This window comes from Columba livia, chromosome 2, assembly GCF_036013475.1.
Source record: "Columba livia isolate bColLiv1 breed racing homer chromosome 2, bColLiv1.pat.W.v2, whole genome shotgun sequence".
NCBI classification, from domain to species: domain Eukaryota; kingdom Metazoa; phylum Chordata; class Aves; order Columbiformes; family Columbidae; genus Columba; species Columba livia.
In genome coordinates, this window is record NC_088603.1 from 81723866 (window position 1) to 81743982 (window position 20117).

At 35.9% G+C, this 20117-nt stretch overlaps 1 long non-coding RNA gene across 3 annotated transcripts in view; it reads left to right on the top strand.

The window, feature by feature from the left end:
• Positions 1 to 12308, top strand: part of LOC102092672 (uncharacterized) — a 48074-nt gene extending 35766 nt beyond the window's left edge. The window contains exons 2-4 of one of the 3 annotated variants that reach the window (XR_010470341.1): positions 7019 to 7127; positions 8619 to 10607; positions 11298 to 12308. This is a non-coding gene — a long non-coding RNA (uncharacterized LOC102092672). Of the gene's footprint in view, positions 1 to 687; positions 745 to 7018; positions 7128 to 8618 lie in introns of those variants that run through there. The other 2 variants (XR_010470340.1, XR_010470339.1) reach the window with 2 other exon arrangements.
• Positions 12309 to 20117: the final 7809 nt, after the last annotated feature.

A 20117-nucleotide genomic window follows, 5' to 3' on the forward strand; every position in this document is an offset into this window, starting at 1 on the left:
CTTTGGAGAGCCCAGTTTCAATCCCTTCCCTCTTCAAACCTAGTTCAAAGCCCTCCTGATCAGCCCTGCCAACTTATGGGCTATAGTCCTCTTGCTCTCCCTAGAAGGATGAAGCCCATCTGATTTGAGGAGACTAGGTACCATGGAGTTTGCCCCATGGTCAAAAAACCCAAAATTTTGATGGTGACACCAATCCTTAAGCCACCTGTTGATGAGATGGGCTTTTCTACTCCTCTCTTTATTTAGCTCCTCATCCATCCCAGCTAGCACAGGAACTGAGGCAAATATCACTTGTGCTCCTGTCCCATGAACTGACCGACCCAGTGCTTTAAAGTCTTTTTCAATTATCTTGGTACTTCTTCTGTTGATGTCCTCACTGCCAGCTTGGACTACTAACAGGGGATAGTAGTCTGAGGGCTGAATTAGCTCCGGAAGTCTTCTATTAATGTCCCTCACCCTGGCCCCAGAAAGGCAGCAGACCTCCCTGTGGGATGGGTCTGGGCAACATATAGGGCCCTCTGTTCCCTTCAGAAGGGAGTTGCCGACTACTACCACCCTTTTTTTTTTTTTTTTTTTTTACCTCAATGAGATAATTTTAGGTAATTCTCTAATGATGAATACCAGACAATACAAGAATTACCAGTTTGAAAATGTTTTTTGTGTCTGATTTCCGTCCTCTTTCATTCTAGTATACTATGGAAATGACCTTTCTACAAAAAAGACAGTAAAAGACAGACCTAAAAGGTGAGTGCCATGAGGATGAAGCCAGGCTCTTCTCGGTGGCAAGCAATGATAGGACAAGGGGTAATGGGATCAAGCTGGAACACAAAAAGTTCCCCTTAAATTTGAGAAAAAACTTCTTCTCAGTGAGGGTGACAGAGCACTGGAACAGGCTGCCCAGGGGGGTTGTGGAGTCTCCTTTGCTGGAGATATTCAAAACCCGCTTGGACATGTTCCTGTGCAACCTCACCTAGGCATTCCTGCTCCAGCAGGGGGATTGGACTAGACGATATTTTGAGGTCCCTTCCAATCCCAAACATACTGTGATACTGTGAAAACTTACTGTTCTATTAAGATTTCCCCCTTCCCTGTCATATTGTTAAATTTCAATTGTCAGTCATTAGCACTTAAGTGCATCTCAGATTATGACTTAAATGAAATGTGGTGTTATTTTACATCAATTGCATGTCTGTCTAATATGAAGAAGTTGCATTTTATCATACAATGAAAAAATTAATAAATTTCACAGTACACTAAAAGAATCATTGTCATTCCTGTCTTCAGGAGACACAACAAAGCAGCAAAAATTGGAATAGATGACAAAAAGACATCTGACAATTGGATGTTGCATGACACCTAAACTCAGAGGGTTTGATCTAGTAACACTCAAGTATCTTGAGCAAAGTATCTATTTACATGGATTACTATGGGAGGTCATACTATCAAAAATGACTGTCCCACTAGACAGGTGAAAAAGCATTCCATTCTGATCCAAGCTTGAGAGGCACCTTAATTAAAAAAAAAAAAAATAAGGTATTATTTTGTGGCCTGTAAGAACAGACATCAGCTAGAGTTTAATAACATCCTTAGGAGCTAACAAGGATTTTCTTAATCCAAGCTCCTTGAAAAAGAGAAAGCTCTGTGTATGTTACTTGATTACAAAGGCATTCAGCTCAAGGCTTGTTCACAATGTAGGCAAAATATGGCAAAATTAACAGAAGGCAATGCTTGTTTAATTGTCCCAGCAATCCGGTGCCCAAAGCAATTGCCTTCTTTAATTATGTCATTTCTGGAAACTGTGATACAGTTATATTAAGGGCAAAAAATATCTAGATATATCTGGCAAAGTTTTTCTAGGAGACCTATGTCTGCCAAGGCCATATGACTGTTAGATGGAAAATCCTATTTAGAATGCTGAGTGTAATTGTCACACATGTTAGTCTTTCTCAAACTTACATTGACATTAAAGAAACTTGGCTTGACTAACCACATCAAAGGCAAAGAGGGAACAGAACCATTCCCTGCAAATAAATCAGTATGCAGATACTAGGGAGAAAGAGATAATTCAGCTAAACAAAGAGCCTAGCAGAAGAACAAGCTCTGAATAAATCAAGCTGGTGACTAGAAGAAAGCTCTCTATCATTGATGGTGTGAGGGCCTGAAACAGCTTCTTAATAGGTGAAACGGGACACAGGACAGCTAGTGCTGACAAGCCTAGTCATTTACTCAATTGAGGGACGTGGCTTCCCATGCAGTGCATTTGTGAACTTGACAGATCAGGCCCATCGTGTTCCCTGGTCATGCAGGATGGATTAAATTTTTCTTTGAGATTGTTCAGATTTTTTTTTCTTTTCTGCTGTACTGGTTTTGGCTGACCCAAAGCTAATTTTCTTTACAGCACTTGTTAAGGTGTCATGCTTTGGATTGGCGACTAAAAGAGTGCTGATAACACACAGATGTTTTAGCTATTGCTGAGCAGTTCTTACAGAGCAGACCTTTTCTGCTTCTCATGTTGACCCACCAGTGAGACAGCTGAGGGTACAGAAGAAGCTGGCAAAAGGCACAGCTGACCCTCAACTGATCATGGGTTATCCCACAGCATATGATGTCATGCTCAGCAAGAGAAAGCTGGGAAAAGAAGGAAGAAGGAAGGGTTGTTTGTAGTTATGGCATTGGTTGTCTTATGTAACCATTACAGGTGATGGAAGCCAGCTTTCCTGGAAGTGGCTAAATACCTGCCCTCTGATGAGAAGTAATAGATAAATTATTTATATTGCTCTGTTTGCACACATAGATTTTGTTTTCCCTGTTAAAGTGTCTTTATCAAAACACTTTACCCTTCCAATTCACTCCCCCATCCCACTGTGGGGAGAGTGAGCAAGTGGTTATGCAATGCTTAGCTGCCTGCTAGGGTTAACCCAGAACATCTGGTCAGTGACCGAATCTTTATTATAAACTCCTGCATACTGTACTAAAGGTCTGGCTTGGGAAAAAAAAAAAAAAAAAAGGAAGGGGAGGAAAAAAAAAAAAAAGAAAAAATAAAGAAAACAGCTAAGCATGCAAACCATTCCACAATGCTTTAGTTTCCACCACCACCATTAAGAAATATTTGAGATCTAAGATGACAACAGCACTTCACTGGCATGCTGCTGCACAGGTTCCCATTCTACTCAGTTAAAATTCCTCTTATTTGTTGTGTAGAAAGGTGCCTCAGACTACTTACAGTGCCACCGAAACTGTGAGGAAGCTGTAGGGAATCCAGCAGCTGAGCCTTGTTTGTCAAGAGAAACTTCCAAATAGCACCAAGAAGCTTAATGAACAGCAGCATCCACTGGCTCCCCCTTTGGAGACACCAGCAGGGCAAACACTCAGGAAAGGTGGAAGTGTTCTTTCCTCTCACAGCTATTTTAACTGTGCGGATTTAGCTTTTGCAATGATTTATTGAATAGAAGACCATCTCTCTGATGCCTCATCTATACATTCTCCTTCTATCCTGTAGCTGTTGCTCTAGCTGGCCTATCACGTATAGTTTACAAAATATGATCAAACAGGTTTTAACTCAGGAGACCAGCAGAAAGTGGAAACATAATTTTTCATTGGTATTACAAACCTCAAACAGAAAATAATAGCCTAAACTAGCTACTTGCAGTGTTTTAGTCCATATTTCTTCTGAGAACAACTTGAAAAATGGTTCTGTTTATTTTACCTTATCACATTAGCCTGATATTTCTTTTTGCTCATAACCATTCAGACATGTTTGGCATTTAACATATGCTATTTCAGAAAAGATTCTAATCTGTTAAATAAGTTTTAGGCTTATCTGACAAGGCATTTTTCTTGCATACTGCTATCTGCAGATGGTGTGATGAAAGATAAATAAAAGACAGGGTCTCCCTTCCCTACAAGTGGCTCCCACTTCACTAATCTTAGCAGCAACAAGGAAGGATGTTAGAGACTTGGCATAAAGGTTTTTGGACTCTAAATTGCCAATTTTCTATTTGTGCTTTCAGGCAATTTTATTTTAAAGTTATAAGTATACTGATATATGAGCAGCTGGACTGTAAATTAAAGCTCCAATTAGTTCTTTAGAAGAGGGAGGCTCTTCCTTTAAAGAAGGAGGGGGAAAAAAAAGTAGAATCAAAAATGCCTAGGGATATTGTCACCATCTTAGGCAGCAGGCAGCCCCAACAATTCTAGCAATTAGGCTTGTCAAAATCCCCTTTTACAAATTCCTGCTCCTCTAGCAACAGCAAGTGCCAGCAGGCAACTGCGTTCCCAGAGACTGTGAACATAAACCCAGCAGAAGACAACTTGGTAGTTCTTTGTGGGAGTTGAGAGAAACCAGGCAGACATACTCCCTAACAAACTACTTCTGCAAACTGAGAGCTGCAGGGAGCTTAAGCTTTTATGTGTTTATTTGCATAATGACCAGCATAAGTTCCCATTTCACAAAAGGAAATGGACTCTCCTGCCTGAAGCCACCACAGTCTGCATCAATCACCCCGTCACTTAAGCAGCCTAGCCTGCTTAAAATCATCACCCTTTTGGAAAGAGATGCCTTATCAAGAGCTTGGGAGAACTCAGCAGCAAAGCAGATGGACTTGGTGTAGGTTAATTAGAGATTTGCTGAGGTGTGAATCAAATTGGTGAGGTTCTTTTGGACTTAGATGTTCAAAGCCCATCTGGGTTCTATTTACCCAATACCTTATTTAACTATGACAAAACACAACTGGCTTAAGGAAAGCACGTCCAACTAAATTAAGAATATGGGCACAGAAATAGATGCAGCCAGTTTACTAACCTAGAACGTCAGCTAGTTCCCAAAAATTGCTTGTAACCATGCTCTGAAGTCAGTACAAGACAGTGGTTTGTTTGGCTGGTTGTTTTTTATTTTCTTTTTAATCTGAATTGTGATTGTCTGTGCTCATCAAGAAACAAAAAAACACCTATGTATTTCAGCGCTTTGTGTATGGGCACCAAGATACAACTAAGATGCAGTCTAATTATTCTTCCTTCACGCTTCCAGCCCAAGATTCACTGCTTCATTCAGTGCAGAGTGTAAAACAAGTTTTGTGCTCAGGCCACAGTTGCTGCAAAAAGAGTCCTTTGCACTTTTTTTTTTTTTTTTTTTTTTTAATTAAGCCCTCAGGGCACTCATATGCTTCATTCTTATTCTATAGAGACAGTGAAATTTATTTCCCAATTTTTCCTTTGCAGTCATGACATCATGACAAATTCATTGCATCAGTACAGTCCTTTATTTGCAGAGCTTTATTGTCAAGTATAATAGATTATTCAGATTTGTTTCTCGTGTTAATGCCACTGACATTCATTACTTCATGGCAATAATTTTGTAAACCATTACGTGATTCCAAAAAGCTGATGGAAAAAAAGAAGATATTATAGAAAAATACATGACATTATTTGGACACACAGTGAACAATACATCAAATTTATTGATAAAGAAAATGGTTTTCAAATGTTAATTTACAAACCTAAAGCCAGCATAATGATTTAATTACATTCAAGAATTATTTTAGGTTGTTTCTTGGGGGAGTGTTCATAGATCTGTTCTGTGGAAATACGATGCTTTAGGTAGATATGTGAACACTGGGAGGAGTATTACTGAGAGTATATATTGTGGGAACATACTGTCAAACGAGATGTTAAGCTGCATGCAAGGCTTATCCTCTTTGAAAGCTATAAAAGACTTTGAATATCCAGAGATCATCCTCAGGTAGGAGTATGGCTGCTTTAATTTGCTGCATCAATGCCTAATATAAGTGATTTAAACCTGGGTGTCGTTTTCCCCTTCCAAAGCCTCTAATTTCTCCTAAACAGGAAGGAAACAGATCAGAAGAGAAAAACCTATCCACTATTAAAAGTGCCATCTCTTCTGAGAAAGTATGTCTAGAGCTATGCTCTGGCCAGAGGCATTTTCCCTTGCTATTAGTGGGTGATGAAACTGCCAACCAGACCTTAAGAGATGACACAGAGACTTCAGGCTCATTCTGAGAGGCAGAGAAAAGAGGACAAAGAAAAGACTCAAACCCCACTGGGTTTGGGCTCACAGGATGAAACAGTCATCCAAACAGAGTTTCAGAAAAGATAACAGAATGTCTAGATCTTTACCTGATTCTTAAAGTGTGTCATAAATATGCACTGTGAAAAATAAATAAGAGGTGGACCCAGATAGATTTTTACTTTATTTTATCTCCAAAAAGGGCTTATTTTACTGCAATTTGCAGATGAGGGCTGTCACCAAACTATAGTCACAAATTCTACTGGTTGAGTGAGACAACAGTCACAACACATAAGCTTGTCATGTTCCAGGTGTCTGCTGGCAGTGAAGGAAAAATCCTGAGGTTTTCAAGACTTTTTTTCTGCCCATCATGTTCTCTATCCTCTGTGTATTCTGGTACCAAAATGGATTATTTCCACTCACCCTTCCATTCCTCAGGCCCCTTTAGTTTTGCTTTCTAAATTAGAATTTACAGACATAATTAAAGCAGATGAAGTATAGTGGATTCTCAAAAGGAGCATCATGGGTGCCCATTTCATAACCATTATCCTTTGAGCACATGCAAGTTACTTAAAGGGAGCCCAGCACTTAAATGGAGAGTAAATATTTAGTTCTTATTAAAAAAAAATCACCATCAATGCAATTCATGCTCCACTGCAATATCTAAACATGACAAAGGATAATAGCATAGAATTACGCTGTAGAACCACTATGATCACAGATTTCAAGTGCAACAGATTTGCCCACTGGGAAGCATCCATCAAAGCAGCTTTAATGATCTAAAAGTCACTGCAGAGCAAAGAAACTCCAGCAATGATGTTCTTGTTTATGCCTGGAACAGTGACATTTATACCTGCAAAAATTTAGAAAATAACAGGAAGAGGGGATAGGTTCAGCCAAACAGAAAGCTCCAGTGTTCTATAATGAAATTGAATACTATTTGTTCAGCAGGTTCCCTTGCTTGTTTTATTTTTTTATTGCTTTGTTTCTTAACAGAAGATGTACTTGTTGCTGTAAAACAACAAATTTGCACAGGAAGTCCTGAGTGATGTCTTTCCTGTAAGTGATGCATGTCACCATGTACTACCAACGCTGCATAGTTCAGGTAAGATGACTTTAACTCATTTTTAGACTTAATATACATTAATAGGAATGGAGATATCAAGAGGATTGTTTAACACTGAATTATTTTTGAAAGTCATAGAAACATCCACAGTATAACAAAGTTGGGTATCAGAAATAAAACGTATGTAGAAATTAACAACAAAACTGCAAAAATAAAGAAATTTTTCATTAATATTGGAATATAAAGGTAATTTGTCTTGTTGATTACAATTCTGCCATCTTGCAAAGCAATTTAAGATCAAGAGCTTAAATCTAGACAGGGTTCCAACTCCTTAACATAACTATGACAAAGGTAGTGAAGAAATTAGGATGGTCATTGTTTACACTTTAAAAGGCTGTTTATTAAGTTTAGATTTCAATACACCATCTAAACCAATTATCCTATTATGAAGTATGGAGTATCTTCATATGATTTAACCTCATGTCAAAATGATAAATAGCAAGTGCCTGTATCATCTGTAAACCACGTTGTAATTTAACATCACCAAACTATATTAACATCTATAGATGGACACAAATTAAGATTTCTGATGTTCTGCAGGTTATTGGATTCTTTTAGAAGGGTGAAGAGGGGGGCAGCATGTCTAAGAAATTCTACAAGAAAGTGGCTTGAGTTTCACATACTTAAACACGAATGTATTTAATGTCTTTTTTTTTTTTTTCCTTTTTTTTTTTCCCCTCAGCAAAACGTGTGAAAGAAATAATTCTGAGACTGGAACATGTAAAAAATGACATGAAATTCCCCACATTTCTTCTCAGTGGTTGATAAAAACACACAACAGGAAATTACATTGATTTAACTCTCTTAAATCAGCATAAGTGAATTATATTGATTTAGCTTAATTGTCTAATGAGCTAAATTAAGGCACTCTAATTCAGGAGAACCAGAGTTGTACCAATTCAACAAAGTCAATTTAGAAGGACATTTAGTATGTATGCATGTAGAAAAAGTATATGGAAAAGTGTATGCTGGATAACATTAGGAAATCGTATCATATATTTCCTTTCCAGCATGGAATACAGTACCCATTCCATGAGTTCAAAAGTGTGAACAGGGAGTTCTACGAAGTAATAACTGTGAATTCATATTTTACCATATTGTTAAAATTATTAAAATGCAAGTGTATATGTGCAGGGAAATCATTTTGTGCATTAACAAAGTAAATACTTTTGACTGTGAAATACAGATTGTTAATACTACTAAGGGAATAGTAAGGAATAGTTAGTATCAAAATATCATGTTTAGTATGAAAAACAAACAAACAAAAACTATCAGTATATAGAAACTACAGAAATCAGGGTTTAGATTTTTTTTTTCCCCTTCTAATCTTACAAGAAACAGGTTTTGTTCTTACATATTCTAGTAAAAATAAGTAACTGAAAGCAGTTCCTGTTAAATAAATTAACTGATTCCTAGCATTTAAAGTATTGCTTGACATTTCTAAAAGGCTGTTTACGCTTCTTTCCATAGTTTTCCATGGAACACTTACAAGGTGAAGTGCCCATCTTTGAAGTAACAGCAGCAGGATCCATCCTGATTTGGCTGAAGAGGAAATTCAAACATTCATTTCTGCTGTTATAAATCAGTGACTCAGCAGGAGTTCATTTTTTTCCAACATTCATGAAAAAAAAAATACAACTCTCATTCTGCCCTCCTTCATAAAAATCAAAATGCATCTCCTCACAGAGGAAATTAGTTCCACTGATTTTGCTTTTTCCCAGGTCAGCTAAAAAGAAAACAAATTAAATATATTCTAATTTCAATGTGATTTTATTTTTTTCTTGCTTTGACCACAGAAAGAACTGTCCAGTTTCCATCTATATCATTGGACAAACATGTTTGAGGAAGCTATTTTCTGTCCTTCAAAATACGCTTTAGGAATTTGGAGGAAACACCTGATTGTTTTATTTTTCCTAATAAGTTTTTCTATTCTCTTCTATAAAATGCACAATTATCTCTCATTCACCGAATGAAAGAGTAAGAGATTATCTTTCTGTAAAAGCTTTCTACAAAATCTTTAGAGGTTTACTGCAGATCTACAAAATTTTTAGAGGTTTACTGCAGATTTAATTTATTGGCTTACTATTAATATAATTAGAAAGAAAATTGAATTTGAACATAATGAAAATAATGCACAAGCTTTCAAAATAACTTGGCTGATACTATGTTTTAAAAGAACAGGTTATACATCTGCAGACTTTCAGTGTAGTGCTACGTTTCAGATATGTATGCAAACAACTGTGACTTTGAATTCACAAAATATTTTTGCGGTTTCAAATGATTTTAAAACTTTGTTGAAATGTTTAGGAATAAGCATGCACCTGCACATTTCCAATATCCTCTAAGAAAGTTCTGATTGTGTGATTCATACCAGATATTTACATGTTAAGAGAGTGAGGATGTGCTTTCTTGAAGACCTAAAAATTTATTAGCCTTTTTGGGGACAACTGGCAAGCATCAGAGAAGAATTTGGCTGTAAAAATAATTTTAAAAAACTACATACAGAAATGTGTTTATCATGATGGTCACCAGCAAGTAATCTAAATTCAATGATGCTGTTTTAATTCGATAAATTTAAAAGCTCCAAGACCCCATATTCACATCCATTCCTGCCTGCAGTATGCAACTTCCTACTGAGACAAAGGATACCATTTTTCAACACAAAAAACTGACACTAAATGGTAGATGATATGCCACAAATAGTAGTGGGACTTCTTTCAAATTATTGCCTTGCTGAATACTTAGAATATGCTTAGACATTTTTCTGGCCTGGGATATGCAGACAATTGCATTAAACATTTTAAGCTTACATAAAGCCTCCAAAAATATGGGGTTTATCTTGACACTTCTGTGATTAACAGTCTTAAATAGAAAGAAATAATAACTCAGATGTGTCCTGCACATTGCCACATTTCAGAGAAGGTATTTCCCATCATGAACAACTTACAAAATGGTCTCTGGCTCTATCATTACTTTTGGTTTATGACAGGATTTAATTATTTACCTTCTTGGTTTTGTTAGAGGAGGGACAAGAGGATTTTATTGCAAGCAGTGATCTTCTCCAAGAGATATATTTGCTTTCCTTTATTACTTCATGCAGAAGAGAAGTTTCCTATAGTCCCACTTACAGTAAACAGAACATAGATCACTACAAATTCAAAATGGGTTGCATATGACTGGATGTCCAATCCACCAAACTCTTGCTTGTGAAAGTAACCCCATAATTTTCAAAATATTACAAGAGAAGGCCTGTATTAATGCATTCAGTGAACGACTGTACATGTACTGTGTATGTTTTGGATGGTGAGTTCATTTTTCCTTCTATTATATCACTCTTCAGCGAAACTCAGAGCTTTACATTTCCCTATTCTAAAAGTGGAGGAAGTCTGCATTCAAAAATTCCCACGTTGTATGCAGGAGGAGGAATCTCCAGAACAGTTCAGAGTGTAATTCCCTGAAGTAAGTGTAATTACCATATGTCATGCAATTTTCCTGTCTCAATTTTTAAAGTGTTTTTTTAGCTTTAGGTAACTGACAAAAAAAGCTAAATACCAGTAGCCATTTGACTGGGTATAACAGATTTGCCACTAATTTTTCCATTCTGAGATTTATCTAATTTATTCACCATTAAGTAACTTAAACTTTCAAAGAAAAAGCTTTTGTTTTTATCTTCCTCTGACAATACACTGCTGTTATGAATTTTCATTATAGAAATACATACTGTTTTTACTAGTATAATTATTAAATACACTAAAAAGGAGAAACAGGGTGGGGTCAGATTTTAAAAACATTTAAGCACTAAATGATGCAGCATGTTTGTAGTAAGATTTTTAGAAGATCCTACAAGTTTAACCTACCATTGACTTCAATAAAGGCCAAGCTCTGAGGTATTTTCAAAAATATTTAGTATTTAGTTAAATTATCACAGGCTTGAATACCTCTAAAATCTTGCCCTTAATAATTTTTATTTTTCCTTCCAACAGTTAGCATTGTCAGGGATTTCAAGATTTAAGTTAACAAATAATATATATACAAATAATATATATACAAAAATCTACTTCAGATACTTGAATTTAACATTATTCATAGCGACATTTATCAATGCTTGTATCTTTCCTATCCCATATGTTGTCTGTTTTCTGTTGACAGGTAGGTGTATGTTTTGGATGGTGAGTTCATTTTTCCTTCTATTATATCACTCTTCAGCGAAACTTAGAGCTTTACATTTCCCTATTCTAAAAGTGGAGGAAGTCTGCATTCCAAAAACAAGAAAAGAATGTTCAGTGCAATGTGCTTTGACACATAATGGACTTGCTGCAATCATTTCTGAACGTTGCAGTTCTCCAAAATATTCTTTAACCGAACAAATAGGCATCATTACTGTAGAAATGCCTCAGCAAGGACAAAACACACACTTGAAAGAAAGATATTTGCACAGTGATACTCTTCTGTGCATAGTTTTGTAATCACTTGAAAGCCTCCTAATCAATATCCACTGTCATTTGTCATCATTCAGTCTGATTTTCTAATCTTACCCCACTAAACCCCCAAAATCAATGGCCCGCAACACAAAACCTCACATCCAAAACCCAAAAGTAAACAAAAGAAATTATTAAAACTGAAGGGTTTTATTCAATTTTCCCACTCCTAAATTTTTTGTGATTTATTTTTTATACTAGAAATCAGTGCATGAAAAGACATCAAATAAAGCTCACACTGGTTTTATCATTCTCTGAAACAATGCTATTTTCCATATTATGTTCTCTCCATTCAGCAAGCAGTAGAAAGAGAATCTAGCTTAAGGCACAGGTGGGAAATAAAATAACATATTTATCATAAAACCAGTAAACACTAATATTCATTCAACATTGTAGTTTGAAAGAAGCATCAAGACCACCACTTAGGAGTTTGTAAAGAGTCTTTATGAAATTGTTTGTTCTGCAGTCTACAAGAACTTTGCAGCTGAAAGATACTGTAATGGTAGAAATCAGATCAAAGCAAAATTTCATGTTATGCTGTGTTAACACTTCCTTTGTGGCCTTGCCAATGCTTGCCAAATATAAGCTTTTATTTAAAAAAAACAATTACATCCACTAAGCCTTCTGGTACAATTGCCTTGATTTTCTCAGTCTACAAACAGGTTTTTTGAGCCTAGAGAAGATACAGCAAGTTGTCAATTATCTTGGTATCAGCTGCTGCCCAGACAGAGACTTTGGAACACACCAGGTTCCATCTTCTGCCCTTCCCTCTTATACATGAGCCTCACATCCTTCAGAAGCAACCTAATTATTTTTATAGTGAGAGGAAACACATCAACAATACAGACTGAAACCAAAGTGACAGCAGTGAGTGGCCCTATTCTATAAAGTCTTCAGGAGAGTATTCAAGATGCACTTGAGAACCGATAGAGCACACATGGCCAAAGGAGTTTTGGTTTATAACAGACGACACAGGCTGATAAGTTTGTCAATATGGAGGACTTTTTTGGTGGGCTTTTGGGACTTTTTTTGTTTTTTGAGGGAGTCTGGTTTTTGTTTCTTTTGGTTTTGTTTTTTTGTTTTTGTTTGTTTGTTTGTTTGTTTGTTTGTTTTGTTATACCTCCTGCATCATTTAACAGCTTCATATTAAAAAAAAATCAACAACAATAGAACTATATTAAAGATGGTTATTTAAAAGACAACTATGTAACACTGCTTTAATAAAATATGTGTTATAAAGTATTTCGAGTCTGACTACCTGCCCTTATCTTAAATATTAAGAAGTATCAAACTTAAACAAGAAGTTATTACAAAGAAATCTTGAAGTATGACAGAGATACTTTTTTGCAAATAGTTTGTTGACAAACTAGAGCAAGATCATAGTAAAAAGAATAACTGAAGGATTGAAGAACACACATTATAGTTTTTCAGGAGCTCAATCTATTAAACGTGTCAGACAGATTAAAAAGATAATTTGTTTACATGTTGGAAATACCTCCAAGGGAACAGAAATTTGGTAGCAGAGAGTTGGTACTAAAGACATATATTAAGCCCCAACAGCTGAAAAGTGAAGCTAGAGAAGCCCATTTAATCAAGAATGTAAAACAAAAATATAAAAATTGAAAAGGATCAGGGATACTTGAACATCAGCTAATAATTTTACACAGAGGATCAGCAGATCATTTTTTAGTAACAATTAGACTTCTCTCTGGTAAATCTTCAAACTGAAAGAAGAGCAGCCCAGGCTAAATGTACATCTTTTGCTGTGATCTATAACTATACTGTTCTCTAGCTTTATACCTCATAACAGTGACATCTGGAGAACCATCTCACTGCACATTTTGGAATAGCATATCTGTCATGCATCATAGTGTATTTGGTTAATAACAGGTTACATGGCACTATCTGTGTACACACAAGTCTATGCGGCCAGATGGGATCCACCCAAGTGTAGCAAAGGAGCTGGTAGAAGTGCTGAGATGGTAGGCTTATGTTCTCAGACTAAGGAATGGGATGATTTCTACTTATATCTTAACTCGCCTGTTCTACGCAGCTAATAGTTCTCATTGTACAGCAAAATGAGACAGACACTTGAGATGCATAACCTAGCAAAAAGCCCATAAAGTTTTTGCAACACTAAGGAGACAGGCATACTGCTGTACTTACAAGGTTTCGCTGACATGATCTGAGAGGTGCTTAGATATAATAATGACAAGTTTCATATTCAGATGTAATTACTGAAAAGGAACTGTGAAAGAGAATCTAGAGAAATTATTAAAATACACAAACACAAGGCTTAGCCAATTGCCTCACAGACTGTTAGTGAAGAGGGAGAATATAAGCTGCCAGAAAAAGTAGTGCATATAAAAGTAAGCAGAGCCATTTACAGTAAAGGCAGGATCAGCTCAGCTCCAACTGGCTCCACTAAAACTTGTCTCCCTGGCTCCAGCACAGAATCCACAGTTAATGGCTAATAAACATATGGCTTTGAGATTCAGTTATTTCATGGGTGTGCTTCAGACTCTGGGTGGGGTTCTAAATAAACACAACCGGCTGATCTGCACACAAGTGCAGATTCATACATATGTACAAATACAGTCTCCTTTTGTTATGTCTTTCACCATCTCCTTGACTGTTTAAATGAAAGCATTTAACAGACAAAGTTAAAACATTCTCTTCCTTGAAATTATCAGATAACATCCCATAGAGTGAGAAGACTAGCCCATGGAAAAACTCATCAGCTACTCCTTGAAATTTCTTTGTTAGGAAAAAGAGATTCAATCCATTCATAATGAACATTTTTTTTTGGTCATTTGAATTTAGGTAGTTTGCTTTTCCCTTTCTCCTGTGTGCGATGTTGTAAGCCATGGTGTTTCTTCATAGTAACACTTTATAGAGAAATATAGTAATTATATTCACTTGCCTTCAGATAATCTAGTTAAAACACAGTATGTCACTAATTTTGGAATTTATTTAGTCTCTGCAGCTGGTGGAAGTAGTGGGATTTGTATTGATTTCACACTTCTCACACAGCTTGTTTCAAGAAAACATCACAAGCATGCAAATTAACCATTTCCTTCTAAATTTTCATTTTTTTGCAGCAAGTTCACTATTCAAGTCCCTCTGACATTACTGGGACTTCACCAGGAGAATTAGCCATTGCTGACATCACGTATTTTCCAGCGACGGAAGCCACAACACTTGTGGAAAAAAGTGTGTGACTAAACAAGACATCACAGAAGAGAAAGCAGTGTTGCTACTGTGCAGTATATAATCCCAAAAAATTGTTCTAGCGTGCTTTGAAGCATTACAGAGCTGAAGGTAGAAGAGTTGATTAATCTTGATAAACACCTAATATTTGTAAAGCATGGAAGAGAAATTCATCACTCTGAGAGAGAGCAATTTACAAGACTAACAGAATAAAAGTATTTCATTCAAGTAGACATGCTGAGAGTAACAATGGATTAGGAGAGTGGGTCTCAGGTCTGCAGAAAAGATACATCAAACACAGAAGTTGATGTGGGGGACTAACAGATGAAAGAATGGGCAGATGAGACCTAAATATTGCATACTTACTATTTAAAAAATCCAGAAACCCCAATAATAAAATAATCAACAAGGAACAAAATAGTTGTCTGAAGTGAAATAGTCTGTCCACAAATCATGACAGCTCCCTTTGAACTAACTTGATTTACAACACGAAGTTAACAACAACAAAGATCCGGAAAGCAAAACAATCATACAGCTAGAAAATAAACCACAGATATACTAGAAATACAGAAGACTTCTGACAATCTTTTAAATAGCTCCAAGGAGATTTCAGTCTTCTGAAATTCAGTTCTTAAGAGAGAAAATGAAAACAACCAACTCTGAAACTTTAGCAAATGATTTTGAAAAAAAAAAAAGTCTTCTAGATTTAGAAGAAATTTTTCCCTGCTTCAGTTTATGACAGAAAGATTACTTTTTAAGTAAGAGGTGAATCAATGCGTACATATGCTTTGGAGACAATTTAAGTCAGTAACTGGGGTGAAAGTTTCACTTATAACCATACGTTAACGGACTAAATATGTCAAAAGTAAAGTCCACCCTAAGTACATTGGCTGCATGGAATTATACTTCTAGTAATTTTGCAAAGGCATCCCATACTTACTATGTCATTAAAAACAGGAATAAAATATGAGATACTAATTTTTCAGTGGAAAATATTGAAACATTTGATTAGTTGCTGAGGTGAAAAACTTCATGATGTGTCCAAAGTGTGCTTCTACAGTACTTAATTTTTTCATCTAGTAACATCTGCCACGGTCCATATTTGAGCACTTGAGAGGCCCAAAATCTTCAACTATATGGAGAATAACCACATGTAGTTCTAATAATTCTTCTCAGATTTCAAATGACCAGATTTTGTTTTATTCCCCTTAAGGGAGGTTGCCTAAATTAACAGGTAAATGCAGAGAATAAATTTTTATGCATCTGAAATGAATATTTTGTTTACATGTACACTATCAAGTAGCTTTTTACTTCTCTTGTCTCCCAAATCTGAGTTCCATTATCAAACTTATTGCATTTGTGTGAGTCCATTCAACTCCTGTTCAAGGGAATTTACTCATTTCCCCTCCCTGATGCCTAAACAAAACCTAGGTGAGGTACAGAGCACAGGTCAATTGAGAAACCCAGCCACCAGCAGGATACTACTAAGATTTGGCTCCTATATCTATACAGCTCCATGGGGCACATATGGAACCTACAGGATTTTTTTGAGAAAGTAAGCTGATAATTTGATATGAAAGACTATTTTGGATTTTTAGCTTTTAGAATATTGTTTTACTCTTTATAAGCACACTAGCAGTAACAGTGTGAGATAAACTAATATCCTGGTTGCTATTACTCATTTCACAGATCTCTTAATACTCATATGTATTCCAAAAAGCCAAATTATATTACACCTGAAACAAGAACAGTTAGTGTAGGAGAAATAAACCTAATGGCTTACCAAGTAAGGAGGTATGAAAAGAAGTATATTTGCAGCACAGATGTGAAAAAAAATGATAGGAAAGAGATACCTTCTCTCCCCAACACCAAAATAACAATGTTAATTTATATTCTTTATGATCTCAGAAACACAATTGTTTCAAGTACTAAATTAAGGAGTTAAGCCTGTTAGTATAAAGAGACAGGTAAACCTCAATTTCCTACTATTTCTAAACCAGAGAAAACCTCATTAAAAATGCATTTTCTGGAGGAAAGATTTGGCACAGTATGAACCTATATTTCCCCTGGGCTCCCAACATCAAAAATATGATATTTTTCTGTGTGGTTTCTAGGATGACCTCTGTTCAGCTTGAGGGTAGCCTCTACTTTACACTGAAGGAGGAAAACATTTATCCCATTTCTGCTCCATCGTGCTTCTCTTGCAAAACCTGAGAGAGTTGATTGTCCCTCAATGTCATTTTCTCCTTTGAAATTGAAAAGGAAGAACACAATAAAAAGGAGATGACTGTGATATATTAATCAAAGGAAGAGGGAAAATTGGTATTTAGGGAGAAGAAAACAACTATGAATAAAAACAACAGAGCCAAAACGACCTAGACATTAAAAAAAAGAACAACTGACATATCAACAGATAGATATTACCATAATATAAATATGCGTTTATATAGTGGGCTTTCACACACTGACAATCCAGCTATACTGATGGCAAGAGTATCTTTTTTCCCTCTGCCAGTATAGTCTAGATTGGCAGTGTTAAGTAACATCAGTAATAGCTGCACAAGTTGCAGTCCTTACACTTTGGAATGTAACAAGTGTAATCTAGGGAAACATATTTAAAACCGTAAGACTATCAGAGGACATGCCTACCTGGACACCAGTCATGTTTCTTTACCTCACCCCTTGCCAAATTAGAGTTTTATGGTTAGATCAAATGTATCCATTTATTCATCCTTTATTTGTATTGAACACTTTTTTTTTTTTTTTGCAAAAACATAGTTTGTGTAAAAGATATCAATAAATCAATTCTGCAAAATTCAAAATCATGCCAATTTCTTGTATGAAATCCAAATATTTCTATTTGAAAATGGCAGCAAGGCACACTGTGAAATTTCCAGTTTGCATGCCTAATGCTGTATATCCAAACCTTTTCCACTAATTTCCGGTCTGCTGGTGCATAGAAGGCTGAAGTAGGGCCCAGGATTTGCACAGATACTGTTACAAGGAAGGATGCCCAGACAGACATGATGGACCAGAAATATGTTTTCTTCCTTAACTAAAGAGTTTTATGCTCGATATAGAATGGTATCTTCATGGAAATACTGCTCATAACTTACATTTTTTAACAAAATGCTTAGCAAGTAGCTCAAATTTCCTCATACTGGTATTCATGGGCACCATGGACTCCAGCTGGCACAGTATTTGGTTCATTAGAGTGGTGAAATATTTTTTCAAAACATGTGCTTTATAAAAGACCATTGTAACCAGACTGATTATTTAGAGTTGATGGGGTATCTGAGGTTTTTGAAGATGAACTGTACCACCAGATGTGTGAAGTGCTCCCAGCCATTCTCTCTAGTGAGAGAGAGAGAATAAAAAAAAATAAAAAATAATTTTAAAAAAAAGAGTTTTCCTGGCTTTATATCTGGAGATTATAAGTTTTTCCTGCATGAGAGAATTACAGAAACCTATTTATCTATGCCCCCCTAGGGAAAACCAGCTAGCCACAAATGGTGGCTTAAAGGATTACATAACAGTACTTGCTATAGGCTATTTAATAGCTATAAAACCCATCGTGAAATCTTCCGGCTTTCAGACTGCCTTTATTTAAAGACAATGAATTTTACCCCTTTGGAAACTGCTCCATTATTCAGCAATGTGAAACACATGACTTCTGTAAGTTCTGGATAACTTAACTTTGTTCTGTTTCTCTAAGACTTTGTGGCTTTCTGAGTTAGAGGTTAAGAACCATCACCAGAAGAAAGAAAAAAAACAAAACAAAACAAAAACAACTCCCCCAAAAAACACCACACCACAACATGGTTTTGCCTTTTCAACATTAAATTAATTATGTGTAAACGTATACTCGAGATTCATGCAGACAAATCTCATCAAGTCATTTCTGCATAAATACCAATTAGGGCTACGCTGCGTGGATTCTATAAAAACGAGCCACTGAAAGCGTTTTTCTGTTAGGGCCTGAAATGGACATCTTAGCATCACTGCAGATTTTATTCATAGAAATATTTCTTTTTTACCCTGTCTCTACACAACATTACCTATAAGTCAGAAATAACTTAGAGAGTAGAAATGCTGTTTCCTACTTAAACAAAGAATGTCATCTATATTGATATCTGAAACCTTAAAAGATTCCAGAGACTGACTCTTAAAGACTGCAGGTTTTTATTTTAATATCTCAAAATATGGGTCCATTTAGAGACCAATTGTATGAAGACTCTTCCTTCACTAAACTTTTATTACCTTCCTTCATTATCGATTCTTCCATATAGACTCCTGAATTCAGAGATGATGAGGTTAAAAACAAAGACACACTTACTGTCTTGAAACACATTCAGCCCTATTGTGGGATGGAACTTAGCTAAATTTCAAGGATAAGAATAAAAAAACAACTCCATGGGAAAAAAAAAAAGAAAAGATCACCCATTTGAAGAAACTAGTTTAGTGTTCTTGTTTCTTATATAGCTATAAAACCCATCAGAAAATCTAATCTAATCTTTTCACCTTTGGAGATTTTATTTTTGGTTATTTAAAATACATAAAAAAATTACAATGTGATGTTATATGCAACATTGTACACAATGTATATGTAAGCTCCGTGCAATGTGTGATGTAATATTTAATTTTTTACATTGTGTATTTTGCAGACTAAGGCAAAGCTTAAAATTAGTGATCGACATGCACTCTTTTCTTTCCAGGCAATATTTTCATTTCCCCTTCTTTTCATGTTTTCCTTTTTCTACTCATCTCAGTTTGAGAATGTCAAGTTCTCAGATGAACTGAGACAAGTGGAAAGGCCTCACTGTTTTCTTTTTTTTCTTAAACCCCCAAAATATCTGAACATATGTTGTGTGGCTTTTGGTGGCTTTTGTTGTTTTTGTTTGTTTTTTGTTGGTTGCTTTTTTGTTTGTTAGGGTTTTTTGTTGTTTTTGTTTGTTTGCTTGTTAGTTTTTTCCAGCCTTGCTTTCATCCAAAAAAATAGGAATGTGAAATTTTACACACAGACTAGTGACCCTAATGAAAATCACCCTGTATAATTCTCAGAAGACATATGTTTGGAGTACCCTGTCTTAAACCTCATTTTTCTTACATGTAATTTTAGTTAGAGAAAAATAATTTTTATAAGTCACTTCATTTTTCCATAAACTTTGCCAAGTCGTGGGAAACGGGAGAGGTGCCTGAGGACTGGAGAAAAGCAAATGTCACTCCAGTCTTCAAAAAGGGCAAGAAGGAGGACCTGGGTAACTATAGACTGGTCAGGCTC